Here is an 8320-nt window from a genome sequence, read left to right as displayed (position 1 = left end):
AGCACACAATGTTTAGCCCAGGACAATGTGGAACATATCCACCTGATATCCTTGAATTCCCAGGATGCATCAGTGGCGAAGAGAAGAGAGACTGTTTATTTTTTATTTTTAAAAAATCTTCATCATAAGTAAGATGGCCAATTTCCTATTTTTTTTCCAAGATAATTTGAACCAGGCAATTTAGGAAGACTTTTCCTCAAAGTTAAGTGTAGAGTCAGAAAAAAGAAATCGATCTGCCCCAGAATTATATTCAGAGCAAGTATAAGGCAGTTATAATATAAAGCAAATACTATTATGGGAAAAGATAAGTTTTCCTTTTGGTTCTCTGGCCATTCTTTTTAATTCTTATAGATGGCTTCTCCATCTTTTCTTTCCTTTTTTTTTCCAGGCAGGGAGACATCTTTTGCTGCTAAAGATCCAACTCTGGGCCTTGAGTTTGCTAAGCACATGCTCAACCACTGAGCTACACCCCAGCTCTTCCCATCTTTAAATGTCAGGGTTCGCTCTTCTCACTCCTTACTTTCTCCTGGGGTAGTTTCCTTCATTACTTATCTTTGCCTGCTTTTTGCAATCTTTGGACTGATGTGTTTCTTCATCCCGCACAATTATCAAAATTTGAGTTCATAAAAGCAACAGTCTAGTTAAGATCTGTTGAAGATCTCAACAAGGACCAACTTGTGGGGTGTGTGAGCTGTGCAACCCTTAGTTTAATGTTCTGTTACCTTCCTCTTGAAATTTAAACCATGGTACTGAAAATGATACAGCCAGTCTGGTCCTAAAGTGATATTAAACAAATATTCCGTTATCAACTTTCTTTCCAGAAGAGCTTCTCCAGTGTTTCCTAGTTAGTACAGGCAGCTTTTGACTCAGAAGCCCTTGCCAGACACCCAAGACTAATCCTTCATGGCTCCTGCCTGTTCAACCACAGAAGATCAGTCATCAGGAAATCCGAATTTTAATTCCTAAACATCTCCAGACATCTAACATTTTCATCTTTTTCTACCACTTATATAAAATGATCCTCTTCTTTCTTGACTACCACGGTAACTTCAAGGTTCATCTTCTCACCTATGCTTCTGTGTCGCGACCCCTTGCCCGCAAGGAAGACGCGACTCAGGAATCTTCTTTCAGCAGTTTATTCAGGCCCTTGATATTTCTTCTTCTCTCTCTCGGATGCCCCTTCCAGCCTTAATACAGCATCTCAAGACCCAATGCGAAGCTGCCACGTGGAGCTTTCTCATAGGGTGGTGAAAAACCATGCGCCAACTCTCCCAAATAAGGAGTTGTTTGTCACAGACCACAGCGGAGCCAGCACCATCTTGTAATGGCGACCATAGTCTGCAGAAACGGCAGAAGTGGCTCACCACAGTTCCCCCTTTCTGTTTTCTTAAAACAATACAGGCGAGAGTAGAGGTCCTATCCCACTGTGCAGAAGTGGCTGCATAGTATGGCTCAGTCCTAAGGAGGGCCCTTCCCCAGATCTGAGGCCATATCAGCCGACGCCTTTTTTCGTGGGGCGGGGCGTGGACGCGTCTAACCCGCATGTAATAGGACATGCTCTCCTTGAGGTCCACATCAAGGATCACTCAAGTGCAGTGCCTTGCCTCGCATCCTGTATCGTGACGATGGTGGACGAAGGGGGATAGCTGAGGCTGAACTGTGGCTGTTTATAACGACAAACAAGTTGACAACACCCTGAAAGAAAGGCACGGACTTTAAGGCGATAGAAAAGCACTAGTGTGGAAACCCATCTGCGTGCAATGGCAGTAAGACCGGCAGAGTGCAAGGGCTTTCCAACACTAAGAGAATAACAAGGAAAGTCATGTCGATCCCAGTGCAATGTTATAATAACTTGGGGTGTAACGACCATGTCAAAGGTTTACTGTTTAAGATGCGCAAGCCAGACTTGAGGTGAGTTGCCATTTTCTAAAGCTTCAAGAGCTTGTATGATCATAGCCTTATCGTGAGCACTGCGGGCCTTAAGGCGACAGAGAAACCACAAACAGAGGAACATACCGAAGCAACACATTGCACCAAAAATGCCTACTCCCACCCACTCTTTGAATAAGGAAAAAGCAGAAGATATCCAATCGGTGAATTGACCCAAAGTCACGGGATCGACACGGGTACTGTTCAAGACAGCTATCTGGGTTAGTTGAGACTGGATCATGTTTTCTGCTTCCATGGACCAGGTTCCGGATGAATATTCTCCGATGATGTGGGAGGCATTTCTGGAATTATTAAATCTGACAGAGGTTATACATAAATGTGCACGTTGATCAATACAACCCAAATGTACTAGGTCAGACAATTCCTCAACTTGAGCTTGAAGCAGATCTATCCTTTGATTAGCAGCCAGAATCCCAGATAAAATGTGTTGATTAATTTTACTTTGAGATTCAAGTATGGTGGATGTTTGTTGAATAACCTGATTAATAGTGGCAGCAGTTTGTACCTGGCTGGCCATGGCTACTCCAGCTGTAACTGCTGCAGCAGCAGATACCGCCACAGCTGTCACTATAGCTGCCGTAATTCCAAAATCTCTACGCGCTCTAATCAGTTCAACAATAGGAAAAGACTCTGGATCTGCAGTAACCGGGATCGGGACAAATGTTGGAAATTTCATAACCATTGCCCTAGTCCAGGATCCATTCCAACACTCAGACAAATAACAGGTAATATTAGAGCAATTAAGCATCCCCTGTGATGTAACATTAGCCAAAAGAAACAGGAACGGAGATTGGAGACAGACTGCTGCGGAGGGTAATGTAGCATTAGATAATTGTGAATTATTTGCAGAAATTTTAAGCCTCCTACCTCGCTCTGAGTCTTGGGTACTGCCAGAAACATTAAACAGCCAACTTTGGACTCCTAATATTTCCCTGGGGAAACACAAGCGCGGACTAGACTAGCCCAATCTGAGGGAGTCATGCAAAATCTAGTAAGTCCCTCCACCTGAGTGAGAGTGAAAGCGGCATCTATGCCATAAGTGCGGACAGATTCTGCCAAGGTTTTAATTATCTTAAAGTCTAAAGGCTCATGATATCTTCCCCTGTTATTGTCCTGAAATACAGGGTATGCAAGTCCCATATCTGTATTAACTGTCCTCCAAACTTGTGCATGAAAAGATCTCCCGGAACCTTGGCTCCCCCCCACATACGGAGGTGGGGCAATCGGCACCATATCTTCTTCTAGATATTCTACCTCCTCCTCCTCAGAGTTTTGTTGACCGATGTTAACTCCCTTCCCCTTCTTACAGTAGGCCTGTGTGCCCTGTGTCTCCTTTTTCTTCTTTTTCATTTTTATCTTATGTAGTTGTTGTAACAATATATCAAGGTCCTCAGAACTCTCTGAGTCGCTTGTGTTCTCAGGCGTTTTTAATTCGGTCAAGTCTGGGTAGAGCCTTCTCCTATTTTTATCTTCAGGCTCTTTTGCCTTCTCACTACTGTTACTTTTAATACTCTCTGCCACTTCACTACATGATCCTTCAGATTTTTCCTCATGCAGTTGCTCAAGAATAGCTTGACCCTCACTCACAGCTTCCTGGCATTTACCATCTGTTATACATCCTCTAACTAACTTCCAAAGTGGTATAATGCCACCCTGCAAGGTACCTTGCTCATGAGCGAAATCTAGATCTTTCCCTAATTTGTCCCAGCTGGGAACCGTAAGACTCCCTGAAAAAGCAAACCAAGGAGCCGCTATATCAGCTTCTCTTAAAAACCTCTGCAAAGTACTCTGCTTTATCTTAAGTCCTTTTGAATGTAACAACCCATCTGGGGCCAACAAAATTGGGCTTGAAGAAGCAACGCCCATAATGTTTTTAGAGCTATAAAGAAAGTGAAAGTACAAAAGTCCCCGCTCTCTTCCTTTTACAGGGGAGCGTTCTGTTCTATGAATTCCCCGCTCTCTTCCTTTTACAGGGGAGCGTTCCTGTCATCACAACAACAAAAGAAGCACAAAAAACAAAAGTGAAATGACACAACAAAAGAAACACAGAAAACAAAAGCGAAAGTAGAAGCGAAAGTACACAGTGCAGCTGCAATAAAATATAATGCTCTCTCTTTCTTTACAGAGGAGCTGCCCCGCTTTGGTCGCGGATCCCACTTACCTGGGACTAACCCCGCTTTGATAGCGGATCCCACTTATTGGGACTAACCCCACTTTGGTCGCAGATCCCACTTACCTGGGACTAACCAGTGCACCACCCCTGACTGCTGAAAGTTCTGGTTCCCGGGTCTCGGCACCACTTGTCGCGACCCCTTGCCCGCAAGGAAGACGCAACTCAGGAATCTTCTTTCAGCAGTTTATTCAGGCCCTTGATATTTCTTCTTCTCTCTCTCGGATGCCCCTCCCAGCCTTAATACAGCATCTCAAGACCCAATGCGAAGCTGCCACGTGGAGCTTTCTCATAGGGTGGTGAAAAACCATGCGCCAACTCTCCCAAATAAGGAGTTGTTTGTCACAGACCACAGCGGAGCCAGCACCATCTTGTAATGGCGACCATAGTCTGCAGAAACGGCAGAAGTGGCTCACCACACTTCTGGTCTCTTCTTCCCCACCCATCTTTCCTGCAGGCGCCATCATCAGAGGTCCTCCAGCACCAATAGGCTTACACTCTACAAGGAAGATAGAAGGAAAAAAATATCCATAAAAGGAGATTGTTTGAAATACATGCTAAATAGAAGATTAAATATTATGCTGTAGTCCCTGAAAGAAAGACAACTCTAATTGTGATTTATGACAGAGAGCAGTCAAGTAATTTTAACATTACAATGCATTAATTTTAAAACATTTTTCAAGTATTCAGTTTATGGACTTTTTCTCTTTAAGAAAAAAAAATTAATTCAGATTTCCTATGGGGGATGAATTTTGCAGAGCCTGATACCAAACGTTCAATGTGTCTCCTTCCTTAACTTTCTCCTGCGATTCATTCTTGCATTGTTATAGGATTTTGCATTTCAAAATACACGTAATGCCACCCTCCTTCTTAAATACTCCACAGTAGCACTCTTTACAGTAGCATGAATGGAATTTCACCAACTGATGCCAATCTCCTTTCTGGCCTCATTTTCAGATTTCTGCCTGTCCCTCCAACAACACTCTGCATTAACCACTGCACATGAATCAAGAATGTATTGCTCACTCTCATGGGCCCATGCTCCATGGGCTTTTCTCCACCCAGGAATGTCCTTACCTTTATTTGGCAACTTCTATGCCTTTTAGATTCATCCTCTTACACCCTGTGTTTTCTCTGTGCCTTTCTCTTGGGCATAGCCCACCCCAGGAAATAAATTACTCATTCAATTAAATTCTATAATGTGACATACACATCTATATTATAGTGTTTGCTGTAATGCACAGTATCCATTTTAAGATGCACCTTTTTATATTTTAACAACTCTAAAATCAAGATGTGTCTTATAATAGCAAAATTGTTATTATTTCAGATAATTTAATTTAAAGCCACATAAAATAATGGTACACCTTACAATTGATGACATCTCGGATTAATGAATTATGGCAATTCTTTATTATATAAATCTTCCTTTCCTTCTAGACCCTGAATGTCTTGTGCGTTATTCATGCAATCCATGTATTAGAGAATATATATATGTATATATATTCCATAAATGAAAATTATCTAACCAAGTAGGTAATACATGCACTAAAGAATGAAAGATAGAAGAAATATTGATAGGTAATAAAATTTTGACTGGTCAAATCTGAATAAAGTCTGTGATTGTAGCCATATCAGTTTTCTAGCTTTAGCTTTGTACTATACTTATTTAAGTTGTTACCATTGGGGAAATATAATTAAGGATACATTGGATCGCTCTACTATAGTTTGCAATTTTCTATGAGTTTAAAATTATTTTAAACCAAGATGTTTTAAGATCAAATATATGTAATAAATAAATATAAACCATGCATACTATTATATATATACATATATATAAAATACGTACATAAAATCTAAAACTTTGTTAGCAATAAATCCACAGAAATCCATTTTATTTTATTATTTTTTATTTTTATGTTTTTGGTACCAGGGATTGAACCCAGGAGCACGTGGCCATTGAGCCACATCCCCAGCCGTTTTTTTCTTTTGTTTTTGAGAACAGGGTCTCACTGAGTTGCTTAGGACCTCATTAAGTTGCTGAGACTGGCCTTGAACTTGTGATCTTCCTGTCTCAGGCTTCCAAACCACTGGGATTACAAGCATGTGCCTCCTTGTCTAGCCCAGAAATCCATTTTAAAAAGACGATAAAGTTTTGACAGACATAGAACAATATAGACACTGTAGAATGAAATCATTGCTTAATAGCTATTACATTTTACTTGTTACTGGTGTTCCCTTGACCCACCTTTTCTATGTAACTGCCTAACAGAATACTTAGCATCATTGTTCAAGACTACCAGTGTTACTAGAAGATATTCCTTGTATCTTGATTCTATGACTTTACTGTTCCTCTCAAAAATAAAAGTATTTAACTTCACTTTTAATCAAGAAAGAAAGAAAGGAAGAAAGAAAGAAAGAAAGAAAGAAAGAAAGAAAGAAAGAAAGAAAGAAAGAAAGAAAGAAAGAACAAATGAACAAATAAAAAAGAAAGAGGTTTTATTTTATCTCTGTAGTCAGGATGCACAGTCTGTAATAGTTAAAACTTCCATCTCATTTAATGTCCAAGTTTCACCCATTAATTGGGCTTGCTAAAGCAGACAAAGAGGGCTGCTCCTTCTTTTGTTTCCTAATTGTATTCAGATTCTTTTGCCCTCTTTTCCCTCCAAGACTCATATAGATTTCTAGGTTGATGGGAGAGGCAGAGCAGGTAACAGGCATGATCCTTACTTGGCTGGAAACATGTCAAATGGGCAGTAGATTCCCCAGAGATTGCAGAGTTTTTAGAGCCAACACCCGCTGGACTTTGCAAATGGGCAAAATAAGTCTCTTCCTCCTGGGCCTTCATAAGAGCTCCCTGTTCGCTTTCCTCGCAAGGCCAAGGACTTCTTCTGTATTACAAATGCAGTTTTCCTTCAGTACAACCAGTTTCTTTCTCTGTTCTGCTATATTAGGCTGATATCATAACCTCTTGCCTTTGAGTCTTCAGCTGGGCCAAAGAGGATGGTGGTGAAGGCTTATAAAATTGGTGGCCTGCACCTCTTTTCAAGTTCTGAACTGTCCAACTTTATCTGCCATTTGGGGCATGAGGGCCTTGGACAAAGTAGAAACACAAACATTCCTCTTTTTACAGACACTTCATTGATTTATTTCTATTAAATTTGGGATATCGAGATTTCTTTTCTAACAACAATATTTTTTCCCAGACAAGAGATTATCAAAATAATACAGTCACTTTAAAATATGATTTTTTTTTTCCTTTTTATCTTCCACTGTACAATCCTCTTCAGTGCCAGAAGTCTGCAGGCACAGAGGCCAAGCAATGGTTTAGGGACACAGTTTATTCTGGCATGGGACACTATGAGAGACCCAGGAGAATGGGCCTGCCATAAATCCAAACTCTTACATAAATATCAAAAATTTCAAATCTGGTTTCAAATCATGTCATGCATTAGAAATAATCATTTCATATGTGCTCCAGAATATTTATTTTTTTCAAAGAAAGCATGGATGAAATTTTTAACTGAAAATTAAATAAATTCTATCAAATAGTATAGATGACAAATACATATATGGTAAAACAAGTTATTTCCATACTTTATTCCACTTTAAGCATTGCTACTTAAAGAGAACACATATACCCTCAGCAATGATATCTCATCAATATTCTTAAATTTGAGATATAAGCACTCAACATGTTTTAAAACATGCAAAATAAAGTCTGTATATTTGCAAATGAGTTCTGCAAAGGAAGCAGGTGCTGCAAAGGAAGCAGCATATATCTGGCTCTTAGGGTATACTGAATGTTTAAGATGTCTTTCTGAAATGGCTTTGTGTAATTTTAATGATCTTATTAATACAACATTTTTTTAAAAAAAAGACAACAACAAATTTCAATAAAATATCCAATCTTTAAACTTTAAGTCAAAGGCTATACACATGGAAGACTGAAAAATAACCAGCTTTAAAATCCTGTCCTTTCAACAATACAACTGCACTCTCAAATATGCTTTGTTGTTTTCTTTTAATTCACTAAAATTAATCTTATAGATGTAGATGCCAGATTTGCATTAATTAAAACTCTACTGTAGAAGCCAGGCTTAATTGCAATCAAATTTGCTTAATTATGCATGGCGAGAGATTCCCAAACGAGAAAGGTTTTAGTAAGGATTTTGGTTTTTTGCATTGACAAAATAAATT

The 8320-nt window shown here is 39.7% G+C and overlaps 1 non-coding gene across 1 annotated transcript; it reads right to left on the bottom strand.

Annotated features, from left to right (window-relative positions):
* Nucleotides 1-7390: 7390 nt before the first annotated feature.
* On the bottom strand, nucleotides 7391-7526 carry LOC124096009 (small nucleolar RNA SNORA42/SNORA80 family). The gene has a single exon (XR_006852756.1). It is a non-coding gene; the product is annotated as a small nucleolar RNA SNORA42/SNORA80 family (small nucleolar RNA).
* Nucleotides 7527-8320: the final 794 nt, after the last annotated feature.

This window comes from Marmota monax, unplaced genomic scaffold (assembly GCF_021218885.2).
Source record: "Marmota monax isolate L192 unplaced genomic scaffold, Marmota_monax_Labrador192_F-V1.1 WCK01_AAM20220418_F8-fsc00137, whole genome shotgun sequence".
Classification (NCBI taxonomy): Eukaryota; Metazoa; Chordata; class Mammalia; order Rodentia; family Sciuridae; genus Marmota; species Marmota monax.
The sequence above is the reverse complement of the archived record's forward strand: the minus strand, read 5'-3'. Positions and strand labels throughout refer to the sequence as shown.